Source organism: Astatotilapia calliptera, chromosome 10 (assembly GCF_900246225.1).
Source record: "Astatotilapia calliptera chromosome 10, fAstCal1.2, whole genome shotgun sequence".
Classification (NCBI taxonomy): domain Eukaryota; kingdom Metazoa; phylum Chordata; class Actinopteri; order Cichliformes; family Cichlidae; genus Astatotilapia; species Astatotilapia calliptera.
The window spans coordinates 28532320-28549456 of record NC_039311.1 but is presented as its reverse complement, the minus strand read 5'-3'; the positions used below and the strand labels follow the sequence as shown (position 1 = coordinate 28549456).

The 17137-nt window shown below is 38.9% G+C and overlaps 2 long non-coding RNA genes across 5 annotated transcripts in view; one reads left to right on the top strand and one right to left on the bottom strand.

The window, feature by feature from the left end:
- The window catches only part of LOC113030653 (uncharacterized), a 29569-nt gene extending 24860 nt beyond the window's left edge, over window positions 1-4709 (top strand). Inside the window, exons 2-3 of one of the 2 annotated variants that reach the window (XR_003273621.1) lie at window positions 3966-4066; window positions 4446-4709. This is a non-coding gene — a long non-coding RNA (uncharacterized LOC113030653). The remainder of the gene's footprint in view (window positions 1-3965; window positions 4067-4445) is intronic. The other variant, XR_003273622.1, reaches the window with a different exon arrangement.
- LOC113030652 (uncharacterized) lies at window positions 1689-16140 on the bottom strand. Of its 3 annotated transcripts, XR_003273619.1 has the most exons (5): window positions 12530-12824; window positions 7115-7253; window positions 2584-2747; window positions 2429-2474; window positions 1689-2333 (listed from the first exon to the last, which is right to left on the bottom strand). It is a non-coding gene; the product is annotated as an uncharacterized LOC113030652 (long non-coding RNA). The 3 variants fall into 3 exon arrangements; XR_003273620.1 differs by lacking the exons at window positions 7115-7253; window positions 12530-12824 and adding an exon at window positions 15867-16140; XR_003273618.1 differs by lacking the exon at window positions 7115-7253.
- Between the last annotated feature and the right edge of the window lie 997 nt (window positions 16141-17137).

Genomic DNA, 17137 nt, shown 5'->3' with positions numbered 1-17137 from the left:
AACCTCTTCTCCTTATGTAACCTGGAAACCACCCCGGTCTGCCATCGTGAAGGACTACTCGGTCCCCTTACTGGTGTTCAGAGAGGAGAGAGGGTCAAGGACATGTTCAAGTCTCCTTCAGGCAACCTCCCGGCTTGAATGACACTTTAACAAGGATACACATGGCCATCCTTGGTAGCAATCATTAATCTCTCTCTTCTGCTGTCATCAGAAAGTTAAGTCTCATAGTGTGAAACTGCTTCTTTAACTTCCTAAGACCCGAACTCTTCCATGACATGCATTTTTAATTTCTCTTTATATTTGGGCAAATTGGGGCCCGATGAATGTAAAAACAAAGAATTACCAGATTTTTTTTTTTTTTAACATTATTTTTGTTTTTAAGAAAAATAAGAGCCACATGAGGATATTCGTTTCAAATTTTCATAGGACAGTGGCAGTTTAATGTCCTTGTAAGTGGATATCAGGCCCATGTAGAGCAACATGCTCATCCAGCCAACAGTCTGGATGAGCATGTTCATCTGCGACACTCCCTTTGAGTTGTCTGCTGCATACATATTTTTTTCCACACACATATGGATGGTGAGGATGATAACCAATATGTGGTCTGAAAATCAAAATCCCATCTTCGCAGCTGGCCACCAATCAGTTGGCCCATTTGGCCAGCGCAGGAATAACAAACCCCGCTGATGCTGTTTAGACATGAAAGTGGTCTCCTGACCAAAAGCCAGGCTCGACTGCTGTTTGGCAAGGACTTTTGCAGAAGTATTTATTTATTTTTATTAAATATTTATTCAAGTATTCACATTTTGGTTGGGTCGTCGATGTTTCCAGATGGGACCGCGTGCCAGAAGCATTCATAGCACTGGGACTTGACTTTGCTGGGAACCTTTTTTCCTCTAGGTTTTGTGTTCTGTGTCAACAGCAGAGATGCACAGCTCCCACAGGGGGAATGATGGCAGGTTGTCACATCATTTCTGTGTATTGTTCACATTTTAGAGGGGAAAAATGATGTTTCAGATCTCGGACTGCCACAAATTCTGATAAAAATGCTAGCTCAAAGTGATTGCAGAAGCTACGCTTTTAAATTGCGTGTATTTATTAATGCAGTTTAAACCCATTTATGCAGTTACACAGTGCTAAGTAGATTAGAAAATGAATACAAATGTATGGATGAAACAGCAAAAAAAGGAAAATGGATCAATAATCACTGCATTTGGTTTGCGATATCTCCTGCGTACACACACACTTGGATATTGATGATCTTTTTGTGTTTATTAGCTACTAATTGGTGCTCCATGATTTGTGGCTGTCATTTTTAATTAACTCCCACAGGTCTGTAATTCTCTGCGAAACACATGATGGGATTCATCAAGTGCAAGCTTTAAGGATTTCTCATGTTGCCTTTAATATTTCAAAATCACATCCAAGGTTTAAAATGTTGTTGTTTGTTTGTTTGTTTGTTTTTTTTTTTTTTACTGCTCCATGTAGTCTTTGTCTTATAAGATGTATGCATCATAGGCTCAAATATTTGGAGACAAATCCAACTGGTGATTTTCTTTTTCTTTAATAAAAAGTAATAATGAAGGTCTCAAATGCACCACTGAAAAATAAAGGAAATCATAATTTAGGGAACTCTGTTGTTTTGTTGTTAAATGTAGTTTTTTTTTTTTTTTTTTTAATTATAGATCTCCAGATAATTTTCTAGGAACTTTCCTCACAATTTCCTTAATTAGAAAGAAATGGTTGTGTGATTTGTGACTAATTGTAGAGACAATTTAAGTTCCTACAGTTACGGGAATTAAAAACGAATAACAAAAATTGTGTTTAATGACCGTGCCTGTTTGAGTTTGTGCTTCTGTATATTGAGATTACAGATTGAAACTGTAGCAATAGAGATGTTATCCACTGGTTTCTGGACTCTTTTTGACAGTACAGGGATCAGCAACGACTGCTAGAACTGGCACACTCGTCAAAGTGGCCATGTCCGTATCTTTAAGCCTTACCAGTATATAAATGGATGATTCATGAAAAAATTCACAGGCCTTGGAGTTATTATCAGGCTGGAAGAAGTCTATAGAGACTAGAACCCTTTTTTTCTGTTGTTGTCATCGTCTTCTTTTGCTCGCTTTAGGGGGTCGTCACAGTGGATCACCTGCCTCCGTCTCACCCTTGCATCCTCTTCTGGTACACTAACTCTCCTTTATTATATTCATAAACTTCCTCTGTGGTCTCCCTCCTGCCTTCCAGCTCCATGTCTCTCCCACATGCCTTCCCCCTCTCCTCTTCTTTTGTCTTTGCCCAGCAGAAGTGTAGTTTCCACTGACACCCTGCAACTGCAACAGCAATGTGATCTTGTATGGAAATCTCATGCTTTTTGATTGACATGTTTGTTTTACCGAAGCCCTTTCTTATTTTAAAAGGCATTTACCAGCTTTGCTTCTGAACTATGATGATGGTTTCCTTTTGGTTCCTACCTGTGGAACAGAGTCAGTCAGTGCCACATATTTCTTGTGCAACTAAGAATCAAGACGGATCTTTTTTTTTTAAAGAAATTTTGACTTGTGTTGGTTGTTTGCAGCTTACCAATAAAGCTACGTTGTCCTTCCATTTTCTTAACTGCTTATCCAACTTGGGGTTGGGGAGGAGGGGGCTGAACCCTGTTGACATTCAGGTGGGAGGTGGTGCATCTTGAACAGGTTTGCCGCTAACACAGAAAGCCAGACAGCCATGCACTCTTACATCTGCATCTATGGCAAATCAAGAATCAAAAATTAACCTAACATGCATGTCTGTGGACTGTCAGGAAGCTGCACTACAAGAGGGAAACCCACACAGCCATAAGGAAAACATGCAAACTCCCCAAGATCAAACCACATGTGCTTCTTGGAAATATTATTGTTGTTTACAGCTGAGTATCAGCTTATCAGAAACAATTATGAAAGTTTCAGAATAAATACTGTATAGGATCTCTAAAATAAAGTAAAGAAGGCAAATTTATCTTTTAAAATAACATTGTGTTATGAGAAATTGAAGGCAAAAGGATTTAATGTACTTTACCTAAAGGGGCAAACTCAATTTATTCTTTTAAATTTTACCACCAGGCATTCAAAGAGCGTATAGTTGGTCGTTTATCATGAAGTCCAGATTGTCTTTTATTCTTGCACACCATCATCTTTGTAATCCTGTCTGTACATTCATTAAGTCAAGACTGCAGGGAATAACCACGACTTTAGTTAAAACATTTCCAGTGCAGGAGGACTTATCTTTGCCTTTTGCCTCTGGAGAATGTTAGTTGAACAAAGTTTAGACACTGCTTCTTTATTCTTGCTGAACAGTCATGGTGTCTGTTTTATTTCCTTTCTTCATTCTACACTGTAGTTTTATGGACCCAAGAATTCACTTAATTAATAAATAATCATATTTTTTGAAGCCTTTGAAATAACTACAGGGAACATCTTTATAAACAAGTTAAAACAAATTTTGTTCCAGAAAATGTAAAAAGAATAGGAAAGAAAATTGAAGAAAATATGTTATTGTTTACTTTTTGTGCAAATGTGTTCAAAGTATTATGAGTGTTTAGTACAGTGAGATGTGAATGGCTAATCGAGCTGAATTGTGTGCTTTCTTTATCATTGCAGGCCTCTATGAGCTTTTAAGTGGTTTATTTTAAAAGAGCATATTGGAGGATTTTGCTTTCTCGTTGAAAACGCTGAATGTTGAAGGATGGTTAATTTCTTCCATTCACAACTGTATATGAAAGTATTTCCCTCAAGGACTCCCAGTAAGCTGATTTGAGTTGTCTGAGATCCAGCTAAAGATACACAGATCAGTAGAAAAATAGGAGTCTGGAGATCAACACTGTGGGGGAGACGGTGGAAATACAAAGGCGGGAGCGTGTTCGTGTTCCTTGGAGATTGTGTATACTTCATTGATTTTTATTTTTCCCAACTTGTTTCTGTGCTCAGGTGTGCTGTGTGTACTTGCAGAGAGGAGAAAGGCTGAGAAACTGAAGTCATAATCTTTGACACCCGTTTGATTTTGATGAAACCATCTTGCGTGATATCAGGTGTTTTGGGCCGTTCTTCTTACAGTCTGGTTTGCAGTTTGAGACTATAAGTCAGTGTTACCAAGGAGATAATCTTTTAAATAACCTTACATACATGAGCTCCTATAAGTCAGAGTAATTTTTTTTTTAGGTTATTTAATAGAAAAAGAGAAGATGCTCAAATATACATTCATTAGTGTATATAGTTGTCTGACGCAATCTGCATAATTATGTTTATGTATGTGGCTGGAGACCGTCCACTTTCTTAGTACCTCTTATATGTTACTTTTAATTCAAAGATCACATATAGCTCTTTTACACTATATATGGCCATGTAACATTTGTACATGTAGATCTTCATCTTTTCTTTCTCTTTCGCTCTCTCCTCCCTCATTTCCAGCTCGCCTTCTTCCTCCTCACCCCAAGCCAGAAATGCAGCTGGCCGTGGTCATTATGGAGTACAGTGTTTATTTATTCAATTCATTAATTCATAACTCAATCTGTACAATGGCAGCACAATCTTGAATGCAACACTTGGATGTTTTTTTTCTTTAAACAATGGTGCTGTCAAAATGATGCTAACTATCAAACTAGGAGATTAAATACCAATGGAACAATTGTAATTTTCTTGCTCGATTCTTATTTGTGAGGAGTATAACTTGCAGCACATAATAAGCTTTTCTTTAATGTAAATCTTTTCATAATAAAAAACATTGATTTTTGCCTGCAGTGAGTTAAAAGATCTTTTTTTTCACTGAAACAACTGAAGATAAAGCACTCTGCTACTCAAATGAGCTACAGCTTAAATGAAAAACACTTACTAAACAAAATCATATTTAACAGATTTATATTACAAAGTGAATGCCAGTTATTTGCATCATTTTCCAGTATTTTTACAAATGCGCTAAATAATAGGACATTTTGCTTTTCACTCATCATTTCTACTTTTTTTTTTTTTTTTTTTTTTTTAAGATCTTTTGCTCATACCGAAGCTGCTAGCTTGTTGCTAGCCCTGAGCTGTGGCCATCGGTGTAACTTTGTGCTGAACATTGGGGGATGGGTCAAGATCTAAATAAATAAATCTCGGTAAATTCCCAGATGATTCATAATTTTTTATAATAATTTTATTGGAGGGGTTATATTGGTTGGGTCTGATTATTTGGGGGGGGGGTGTCCATAACCCCCCTAACCCCACTGGAAATTACGCCCCAGGCTCTGGCTAACTTTAGCTTTAGCTAATTTTTTTGTTGGCCCCTTTAAAATGTCCATGTTCAGCTGGGTGAGGGTAACTTTAGAGTTTGATCAGGTTTGTTGCCGTGAACGATTTGGTGCTAGTCCCCCCAGTTTACTTTCAACTTTGTCTTCAATAACAGTGAAGAGATTACACAAATATTTACTTACGCTGCTGCGCATGTATTAGCATTTTAGTCTCCCAAGCCTCTTGGATATTGGAAATTATGCTTAATAAAAAAATTGTTGAATCAATAGTGTAAACTAGTGCTTATAGTGACTAAAATAGAATTAAGATTTATTTTAATGTTGTTTAGGTACCTGCTGGACTATGTTTCTTAAGTGTTAAGCTCTTACTCTAAATTCATACCCAAACATATGGTGATTAATAACTCTGTTTAATGTAAGGCTGAAATGAACATCCTTCAGTTATGTAGAGATGTTTCAGAGAATTGCTGAATATATTAACTTTGTCCTATTGCAGAAATCTCTGGAGCAAAAATGAGTGCCAAAACTCTTACAGGCTGTTAGCTGTTTACTATAGCCTTAGCTTACTCAAGGCATTGAACTAGAACTCTTTAACCTTGTTTTGAAGCACTTTTAATGCCATTATTCAACAAATAATTATGACTTTCTGTGTGATTAATTATACTAAGAGCCTGTCCAAGAAATCTGCGTGCCAATTTTGGGGATAGAAATTCTAATATAATATTAGTTTGTTATTTAGCACTAATCAGCATTCGTGTCAGCACAGAGCAGTCGGTAAAGGATGCCATTTGCTCACCGAGCCAGCTAGTGTGAGCTGATAACATTCTCCTTGTCTTTTGGCTCTAAGAAAGGCAAAGATGGTGAAAGCCAAAATGCTAATGTTGAGGTTGCATGACTTGAAACAAACCAGTGGTCGATAGCTACATGTCCAACTCTTATATAGAGCTTGCCCCCATCACCAGGCCCAAGTGAGATTTAACTAAAATGCTTAAGCAAATCTGTAAATCAGATCAAATAATGACAAATGTAACAAGAAATAGTAAAGTTTTGCTGCTCACCTGCACTGATTTCAAATTTTCTACAACAACAGTGCACAATGTACAACAAAGTTGCATCCACTGTAGTCTTAGTATTCAACAGCATGTTCACCTGGCAGAGGATGTATGCCATGTCTTCAGCTTCCTTCTGCACACAGAAACGCACACACACCTCAAGCTCTCTAGTACCAGTCCCCAACTCTTTTGTCCATATGGTTCATCTTAGAAGACAAATTAGCTTCGGCAGTTCTGGCTGCATTTCCACAAACCTTTAACCCATCTCAGCTGTCTATCATACCTGCAGGCTACACCAGCTCTGCGTTTGCCATTTCACAAAGTTCATTCTTCTGACTACCTTGGGATCTGTGGGCTTTTCGACAAAGCTGTAACTTTACAGTCCAAAAACCCATAAATAACAAGAACTTTTTTAAAATTTATTTATCTGGGCAGCACTGTTTGAGGTCTAATCACCAAACGACTGACATCAGCACATTTTGAGTCTGTGCAGAACAATGCAGAGCTCTACACTTCTCCCCTGATTTTTTTGTGAGGGAGCGAACGCGGCGACATGTGATCCACATTCTGTCAGACTGACTGTTGATCCACTGTTGTGCCATCTGGTTGTTAATCCATTATTAGTAGGTATTAGAGCACTCAGTTTATATACAACTGTTACACGTATTGGATTGAGGTTTCTTTCAGCCCAGATTTAAATCTACACAACATAAAATAAATCTTCAGTTTCCTGAAGACCGGAACACGTTACGTTTTGCCCCAGAGGGACATTTGTATCCAATACACTTCAAGTTCTCACCAATCGAATTTCTTGGCTCCACTCTGCTTCTTTTTCAAATCAGCTAATGCAGGAATGTGAGGAAGCCCAGAAGGTTTTTGTGGCATGATCGCACGAGTTTCACAGCAATTCATCAAGCGGCCGATCAAAACAATAGATCCTGAAATGATAAATCATAAGGACCACCTCATTGCACAGTGGGTTTATGGGTGGAAAATAAAGTCACAGAAACTCTCCTATCAATCATTTTTTTTTGGTTGAATTTATATTTGACACAATTTAAAATGAAGCTTTAAGGAAGTAAGAGACGAGATCTGAAACTCAACACAGGAATAAACCTTAATATACTCGCATTTAACCCACAAACAAAAACTTCACTGCTTGTTAGTTTATACCATCATTTATATTTTACATTTCTTGAGAAGCCCAATATTTTCCTCAGAGTGTGAATTTCACTGTGGGAGATTGTTTAGCTCTTTACAAAGCAGGCGGTTTTCAACAAATCATTCAATCCTTTCTCTCGCTCATTTTTAAGCATTTCAGTTGAGCAGTACCTGTTCTGGCTCTTAATTTGACTATTAAAAGACACAGGATTCGTCTTTCCTGAAGCATTATTACACTTACAACATTTTCTTTCTGATCATTTCTTGTCACTGGCTTGGATTTCACTGTTGATTTAATTAAAGCTCAGACGTAGTGCGAACTGAGATAAGTAAGTCATTCAGTTTAATGTTATGAGCACAAATTCTAGACTAATAAAAAAAGGATGTGGCCTCTGGGTTTGAAAAGAAGCGAGTGTAAAGGTACATTCTTTCAAATAGACAGCAGTGCTTTGCTCCTGTGGAAGCAGAAAGATTTAGTTTATTGGCTCAAAAGAAAAATTAAGGTGGCGATAGCCCAAATGCTAAAGTCGAGACTCCGAAATGGGATTCCCATTTGAGTCTGACGTATGTGATGTAGCGTTGGCTGTGTTCTTTATTTATTTTAACATACCATTTACGGAACAAAGCCATGTCATTCTGTCATAGTGGCAACATTTTCGCCATCTTAAACGAGTTTAAATAGATGCATCTTAAATTAAGATGTTGGTAAATGAGTGCAGGTAGAGACACAAGATGAAGAATGTAATTTTGGCACATTTTAAATTTTATTTTGGCTTCTTAGTTTTTCCTTTTGTGTCATTATTGTAGTTGTTTTGCATCTGTTTGTTGTTATATTGCACCTCTTTGTATTCATTGGCTGATACCTTGAGGCCAATTCGTGTGTCACTGCAATCACTTTCCTTCTATTTTTATTCTTTTCTAGTTGTTTAGAATCTCTTTGTGCCATCTCAGTTTAGATATTTATGTAGGTCTCTTTAGACATTCACATTCACATTTCATGTCCTTTTTTAAATATAAGCCCAAGGGGTGCCTTATGTTTATTGCAGAGTTATCTCAGTAGGGTTAAGATTGTGTTCATTTTTAATCGGAAAAATCTATGTCAAACTAAGTGATTACACATACTTGGCTCGAATTGAACTTAATGAGCTTGTAATCAAACTCTTCCCCTGCAGTTAATTCGGTGCTTATCCTGTTAGCCAGCCATTTGGAAAGAAACGGCCAGCTAATTTCTTTCCAAAGCTAACACCACCATCTTTACAGCACTGTTTTTTAATTAACCTAAAAAAAACAAACAACAAAATTATTTTTTGGAGCACTTTTTCTTTGAGTTTAAGAAAAAACAAACGCCCCTCTTCATGCACAGTATGTGGTTTACTTTTGGACACAATCATGTAACCAGGGGAGCATCTGGTAATTAACAGTTGGGTAAGCTGTGTTCTACATGGCTTCAGTTCAAAAAGCAAAGTGCCTTAACAGTTGTTTTGCTTCAGCCTCTTCACTCTGAGCTCTAGCACTTTATTTAATATAATGATTTCACTGCTGTGTTTACTGTCATAATAGTTTTTCTAACTAAATTTGGCTATAACCATAAACTTTTAAATGGAAAAACCTCAATAACAGAACAATGTCATTACCTTAAATATTACTAATGCCTTTCCCCCCCCCCTTTGTACCTGTCATTGTTCCTTCTAGTGTGACAGTCATTGATGATTTTATTATCTTAACTACTGGAGAAAAAAAGATTACACTGATTAATTGCAGTAATAGGGAGCAAAAATAAAAATTGTAATAGCATGTAAATTCAATTACAGTATCCCTCAAGACAACTTCTCAATTAAAATTGAAATCACCTGTGCGGCCTCAATTCAATCAGGTGTTTTAATTAGAAAAGTATCGTTTGACGTCCCCGATGTACACGTCGTCTTCACTGTTCATAACTCATTGTGTCTGCTGTTATGTTAAAAGAAACCTGGGCAGGGGGAACATGTACTTTCTTGGTGTTTTGTAATAGGCCTACAGAAACATTTTGACAGTTGCTCTACTGCGACCCCAGCACCACTCCCCGGTTGATGTAAGAATCCACTAAATTTACTCTCCTCCTCATCCCGTTTTGTCGATTTAGCTTATTCATGACACTTTGTTAATTCAACGTGACGTCATATCGGATAAATCACCGTCAGTCTCTGCAGCCCTTTTGCTCCTTTGTATGTTTTTCATTTTTCTCCCTACTCTCACTGCACAGATCAGCTGTTTTCCTACTTAGTCACACACAGCTTTCCTCTAAGGTTATGGGCTGTTTGTTATTCTTTTCACTCCCTCTCACCTCCAACCCCTTCCCAATTAGTTTTTCTTTCCTTTTTTCTGCTTCTGCACCCTCGATCTTCACACAAAGATTATTTCATCTGCATGGCACGCTCGAGCACTCGGCGTCAGCACATCCAATACGGCCTCACAGCGCACACAGACATATACGACTCACGCACACACAGGTGCACACACACTCGCTCATATAAGTTAATGTTCACTCGTATAATCAGAGATATAATCAAGCACCACTCGGGTCTACTCGTGCTGTGCGTGGCGCTTGCTCCAGAGAGAAGAGGCTACAGGCAGATGTTGTCTTACTACATGACGCTGTTTCCTAATGTGTTCTGAGGCTACTGTAACTCTAAGCAAAGAGGAGGAGCAACTTTAATACAAGAAAATGTTAATTTCACAGAGATTTCTAATAATTATTTATACATAACAAAAAGTTATGCATTCTCAGTGTATATGGCCCAAATGTTGTTGACCCCAAATTTTTATTTGCAACTTTATGCAATTTAGGTTTTGGAATCTCTTTAATAATCTGGTGACAAATACAGTTTCCCAACAGCACGTGTCAGGACAGACCAAACATCTTTCAGCTTCTGTCTCCAGAGGGGCACCCGGCAGGGATGCCCACTCTCCCACTCACTGTATGCAACCTTTATTAAACCACTAGTACCAGAAATTAGACAGACTGTAGTGATTAATTATATGAAGTGCAAGAATGTAAAACATAAAATCTGTCTTTATGCTGATGATGTGTTACTTTTTCTCCAGCATTCACAAACCACTCTTGCTGAGGTAATTACACTGATTATATACATTACATACATTTTGACAGTTGCTTAGTGTATTTGGCTTGGTGTTTATCAAGGTCACTGTCATTAGAGCTGGAGCGTATGTTGACTATTTTCTTTCAAACTAAACATGTGATGCCAACAGGGAAGTTGCACAGCACTTTCTAATGGATAAAGTATGCAACAATAAGACCCGTAATATAACAAAGCGTTTTGAAGGTTTTTTGTTTGTTTTTTTTTTCCTTCATCCTGTCAGCACTGACGCTTTGCATGTGGCCATTACCGTTAGGTGATAGATAATCTGGCTTTTTTCCATTTGGGCTACGTCCACACGTACCCGGGTATTTTTGAAAACGCAGATTTTTCTATGCGTTTGCACCTTTCGTCCACACGTAAACGCCGTTTTCGGTCACTGAAAACAGAGATTTCTAAAAACGCCTGCCAGGGTGGATATTTTCAAAAACTCAGTTTTTGCATTTACGTGTGGACGAGAAAAACGGAGAAAACGCAGCGTCAAAGGTGTGCGCCTTTTTTGACGTCACACTGTGCGCCACGTTATTGTTTCGGTGAAATGAATTTCTACAATACTGTTACTGTTAATTGTCCTCTCTGCAGTGTTTAAATGCTTACATATACACACAGTTACTGTCCCTCCACACATACGACTCGGTTCTGCTTCTATGCCCCAGCTTTGTTTACTATTTCCCACCGAGGCTTCTAGACTTCTGATTGGCCAACATTTCTACACGGTTAGGAATATATCGCTACCTGTTGCTTTGGCATGTTCATAGCAGCGTTTTCCTTCATTTCTGCCTTTATGTGTGGACGGGATTATTTTTTAAAACGAAAACGGAAGTTTTCAAAAATACCCGTGTACGTGTGGACGTAGCCTTGGTCTGCAAGTTTAAGACAAGCTTGGGATCATCAATACAGCTACCGAGGTTTAGTCAGCTTTGGGCTGTGCCCACAAACTCTGATTTCTTTGAAAGGACTGAAAGACGGCGACCAATGACCAAAGATCCCATCAAATTATAGGTCTTGAACTGGTTCTTAGAGCATTTGTGCCATCCAGCAAACAAGCCATTTCCACCAATTTTAGCCCAGCCATTGGAATCTGGGAGGCTCATCAATAGAGTTCATAACACTTTGGAAATAAATGGCAGTAATAAGGTGGTGGTGAATTATATTGAGGTCTTAGCTGTTTGTTGTTGTTGCAGATATTCTAACAATGTTTTTGTTTCCAAAAACATGCAAAATGCAGTTGAGCACAACTGCTTTAGTTATGAGTACACGACGTTGAAAAGATCAGGCTGTTAAGATCATAAGCGAGGCAGATGCCAGATTGCAGCAGTGAAGGACACTGAAAGGAATCATTGGTTAGGAAATTTCTGATGCATCCGACATCTTGAATAACTTATTTTCTTTGCATTAAAATAGATGATTGCTGGCTGGGACTCAGGGGATTGAGTGGATTGTCCACTAATCATGAGGGTGGCAGTTTAATACATACCCTCTAAATGTCCTTAAGCTATACACTGAACTGCAAAATGCTCCCAGTGGACAGGCCAGCAACTTGCATTAAAGCTTGCTGCCACCCTTTGTCGTAAATGTGAGTTTTTTTGGGATAAAGGCCCTGTGTATATACATATGTATGCATACAGCCATTTATCATTTAAGAGATTGATTACTTTCACTCCAGGACAACTTGGTCTACAGCAATATCCCGTGGTTAAAGGAGCATAGCATAGCACATTACATTTCAGCACCGAGGCAGAGTTGTTGGTCTTAGGAGACATTGTGCTGAATTTATTTTATAGATACAAATTAGAACATACACAAACTTTCAGCAATTTTTAAGCTGCAGTTTATCATCTAAGACACTTTCAAGAAGCTTTGTGGGGATGAAAAGTATTTAAAACACAGCAACAACAACAAAGATTTGTTAATACCTTAATACCCAGAGGCAGCTGAAAAGCCGAGAAGCTCAAAGTCAATACAGTCAGAAGTGGTTGAGTGGCTGCTGGAGCTGTCTCTGAGAGCAGTTTTCATGCCCAGAGTCTGGCTGCTCTCTCTGCAGACAGCCCACAATGTCTCCAGCCAGAGTTGGACCATTAATTAGGCATCCACATAGCCTCAGCTGCTGCAGTTAAATTAACTGGACAGGCATTAAGACAAGGAAACAAACTGTGCTCAAGCTAAGCCTGCCAAGCACTGGACACCTTGAAAGAGGGAGTTTTCCTTTTATTCATTACAGGATGTAGGAAAGGAACAAAATCAGTTGCTGGTACCATTTCTTTTTCTTTTCTTCTTTTTAATTGCTTGCCGCAGAGTCTAATCAAATAGTTCTGTGTTGCAGTGACTGTGTTTACATTCAGATGTTGCTTGTTGCATTTCAGCTAAAACCGCAGCTGCATCTCAGTTTCTGGTTTAATCACCAGAATAAAGGTTTTAGTAATAAAGGTGCTCCGAGTGCAGTGAGTTGATCATCTTGCTGATCAAAACACACATGACCATCCTCAAATGGCAGTGAATGTTTGGATGAATATGTGTGTGTAGCTTTATGAGGAATACATTTAGGTCTCTGCGCCTTATGTCAGCCTCGCTCCACCTTATATGGGCCAGATGTTAGGTTGTGTCACAATTAGGTTACATTCTCCTGTACACATGCCATAACCCTTGTCTAGTCTGCTCCGTGACTTCTGAGCTACATTTGGCCCACTCAACACCTGCCAGTGCCTTAACTGTGCATGCCAGAAGTTGCCCAGATTAGACCCAGATGTTTCTACTGTCAGGGGATACTTTCATAGCAGGCCTGCTCCCTTAGTTGTCTCTGAATGAGTGAATAGGAGAATATTTGTAACTTCATGCAGTAAGTTGTTAAGGGAGTGCTTTTAAGCAGCCTATAATTGTAAATGTCTAGAAAGCAGCTGCAAACTTTTGGGCCACTCATACGTCTTTTAGCAAGTTTGAATTGGTGTGGTTGATAAATCAGGTGGTCTCATTCAAAAATGAGTCCCCCCCCCCCCCCCCAGTTATATTAAGATCAGGAGCCACCTCGTACAAGAACAAGTCGGTAAGATTTTCTATCATGTACTATCCGACATTTTAATGGCAGCTTTATTGGTTAGAGCTGTGGTTGGTTTAAAATAGCATCAAGGTTTTATAAGTAGAGATACAGAATAAAGTTGTCTGCTGTAAAAGCTTTCCAATAGGCTTTTGCTTTACTAAAAATGGGTCATTATGGGGTTGTGAAAGCCGCTGCTAATGTTTTCGGACCAAAAAGCAGCCGGTATCGAGTCACTTTTCATTTTCTGAACGAAACTATCTCACACTTGAGTTTCTGCGAGGGTGGAAAGACTTCAGAGGAAGACATCTATACTATCATGGGACAGTGAAACAATCTTCTATTCATTGGAAAGAATAGGTTTCTGGTTTTACGGCCTCCTACTGCTTGAAGAGGAAAGTTTTACAGACAGAGGAAAATACTCTAGCAGCAGATTGATTCCTCTGGTCAGAGGAAGAGCGGAAAAAAATCGAAATCAGCACAGTAGTAAAGACACAGACTCTTATGGATCAGTGGGCATACTCGGGCCGACATTTTTAGGAGTTTGAGGAAAACTCGCTGCATGCCATGTAATCTTACAACATTGGTCTAAAGTCTGAGCTCCTCCTGTCCCTCTGAAGGATTAATATACATCAAATCTGCCACCTCACAATGAAACTATGCATTTGAGGCTCTCTTCCTTTTCCTGACTGCTTTTATATCCCTCCCTCTTCAGCTCTGCCTTCTTTTCTCTGAAATCCTCTCTACCTCACTATCCCTCCCACCCCTCACCCTGCAGTCAGTGCCTGTCCTAGATTTATTGCACTCTCCCCCTCCCAAAGAAAAAATCTCTCTCTCTCTCTGTAATGTACACACTTGCTCTCTCAGTCATTCACCCACTTAAGCTACTTCTCATTTTCTCCCACACTCTTCACATATGATTTGCTGGAGCAATGTCTGCTGTTAATCCCTGCACAATTAGAAAACAAGAAGACTCTCATGACAATATGGTACTGGTGGCACGATAATGTTTTTTTGCACAAGTTTCTCCCCTTCTGAAGCATCGCTCACTGTGGCAAATGGCATGCCTAGAACTTAATTGTTTCCTAAAAAGCACAAAGCTTCCTTTAAATAACCAATACTGTAAAACAATCCCGGGAGCTGTACTTTTGATTTGAGGGCAAAACTGAGAGAGATCTCTCTTCAGGCTCGGGCCGTTTCTTTGAATTTTTGTGGGAAGGAGGGAAAAAAGAGCTGCTGATTAAATGTAGAGCATTAAAAAACATATGCTCAACTGAGCCTGAAATAAAATGAAGCCTGCTGCCAAAACCAAACCAGGAGGCAGTCGTCTTAGTTTGTGATCTAAATCTGCTCAGAAATGATTGGTGATAACTTGTGTTCTCTGTTGGGAAATATCTAAATATTTTGGGGCTTCTTATATTAATGCCAAAATCTTTTAAAAACTGCATTCATAGATTTCTGGCCACATGGGGGGGATAGCAAACAATCCTTTATTTATTAGTTCCAGTAAACTATAGTCTCATCTTATTGGCTAAATGTTTCACTAGCTAGTGATTAATGGTTGTTGCTGGGAAGTGTACACTGGGTTCATCAAAGCTATTTTATTTAAAGGCCTGTGTACTGTTGCTGGAACTGCGCTGAGTTTGTACGCACTGTGCCTGAAACAGTGATCCAATAAAGGCTGAAAAGATTGCTAGGGCTCAGGTTAACTGCAGAGTTTGATATGTCTTTGCAATATTGTGACTGCATGCAAACCCTTTCATGCTGCACACAATCCAAAGAATAATTGTTGATTTAAAGTCGTTGTACGGTTAAGCTTTGTAAGGGCTCCTGTGGAGCTTTTGACGGGGCTCATGTGGCGCTTTTGCCCAATAGAACCTTTTGTGAACCAGTGTTTCCTTTGTGCTTGTGCCTACGCAGAGATATACAAGCCTGCACTGATGCAGTACATATAATACAGTATATAGTCTTGATAGTTTGAAGCTAAAGCAGAAGTACTGGAGCTGCAGATGCAACTTAAAGACCAAGGGGAAAAAATGATCTTATCTAAACTGATGGCAGAGCAGTGTAAACCAAATGTGCGTGCCTTATTAAGAATACAGTTTAGAGCCAAAATGTGCAAATAAACCAAACAAATAAGTGTCTTAAAATGTTGTGATGATGCAGCAGAGTGTCAGAACCTGTATTTGACTTGTGTGTTTAATGCAGTGGATGAATATTACCCAGTTGTTGAAACGATGCAGCTGTGCATATGTCCAGTTTGCGGCAATACTTTGTTAATGTTCTAGCTGACCTGCAGGGGAAACACAGGGAGAAGAGATGTTTATTAAAGTGTGAAATGCACTAGGGTGTTACATCTTTGGAGTATTATCACACAACTAATTAAATAATTATTTGCTTTCACTTTCTATGAAGTTAAGGTGATGTCTTGAAATATCTTGTTTTGTCTTACGAGCAGTCATATTTTACCTGTTTCACATAGAGATGGACCGATCCGATATTACGTATCGGTATCGGTCCGATACTGACCTAAATTACTGGATCGGATATCGGAGAAAAATAAAAAATGTAATCCGATCCATTAAATATCACGAAAGCACCTCACAAAACTTGCAACGCGCCGTAACTCACCTCAGAACGTTAGCACGTCGGAGCAGTATGCATCACGTGATAGAGCGGCTATGGCATGCGGGACCTGTTGGTGGTCTGGATAGCATTTGGAGCTTCGCTAGCAACCCGGCATTTCATCTCCGACAAAGTTATCCCCGAGAGAAGTAAAGCAAGTGTGTAAGTCCATCTCTGAATGTTTGTAAAGCATTCCTGCGTTAAGCTTAACAAGCGATATATGGAGCGACTGCCTCTTCTTGCTGCTACTTCAATCGTGAAACTGCTAATGATCAGCTGATCGGCTTTTCTGTCGCGAGTCCGTGTCTCTGGTTTGCTTTTGGCCCACTTTGCACCAGAATGAGGAAACCAGCGGCTGAACAACAGCAGCACGTTTAAGCTTGATAAGCTGTTGTTAGAATTTATTTATTATTACTTTCTACTCCAGGATCTTTTTCTACTTAGCTGACGCTGGTAACTGTGCAGGGGCGGATCTAGCAAAGTTTAGCCAGGGGGGCCAATAGGGCATTAACAGTGAAAAGGGGGCACAAAGACATACTTTTCTTTCTTATTCTCATTTAAAATGTCTAGCTTTTAATAAATAATTATCTTACACCCAAAGTTTTAATTTGATGTAAAATGAATAGAAGTCAATTACTGTATATAGTAACTATTAAGTCTAATATATATACACCCTAGTAAGCTATAGTACTTTTTCCTTTGGGAAGGTACCATCTGTGCAGTCTGCAATTTTGTTGAAGAAAGATGTTGAATCTATTTAATATTTCTTGAAAAATAATTGATTTCTGTGCATTTTTTTTCACACTGCATCAAATTAAGGTTGATTACGTCGATTAAGCATCATGAGGTGGAGCGTGAGGGGTGGTTC